The sequence below is a fragment of the Camellia sinensis genome, chromosome 2 (genome assembly GCF_055761805.1).
Source record: "Camellia sinensis isolate YWXY chromosome 2, ASM5576180v1, whole genome shotgun sequence".
NCBI lineage: Eukaryota > Viridiplantae > Streptophyta > Magnoliopsida > Ericales > Theaceae > Camellia > Camellia sinensis.
In genome coordinates, this window is record NC_138962.1 from 40,327,276 (window position 1) to 40,327,906 (window position 631).

Here is a 631-nt window from a genome sequence, read left to right on the forward strand (position 1 = left end):
CAAGAAGACCTCACTTGTTCAGATCTGCAATGGGTATAGGTAGTTAATTGTTAGAAATGAAAATGAAACTCAAGCCACAATAAAAATCAGAAAATTAGTAAAACTCAACCAAATGAAACAATACTTCATTGAGGCATTTAAGCAAACAATTGTAATACATTATCGTGTAACCCATATGCGAAATTAGAAAACCAAATTCAAGGTGAAAGAAGGAAACAATGCCTCTGGTTGGGAAGATGAGTTTGGTTGGGTTTGAGACTATTTTAACTCAAAAGAAAAAAAAAAAAAAGATTTTTTAGTTCAATAAAATAAAATATAACATCTAACTTATAATTATTACATTATTTCTTTCACAAAAAATTAAAAAGTCAAAAAAATTATTTTCAAGCCTAACTTTTTAAATCCAAACTAAAATAACAAAAAAATAAAAATAAAAAAATCAACCTACTTCTCAAACCAAGGCAATGCAATAGTTGTAGGCTAGTTACGCTCAGTTGCCGTTTCATAAACGTTTGTTTGCCTGGGTTATGCTTTAGCTGACTTGGCTGGGTCTACTCACATTGTACCAGATGTCACTTTCTGATTGGTTTGGGGCGATGAATGAATAATAATCTCTCCTTCCCAACCCTTT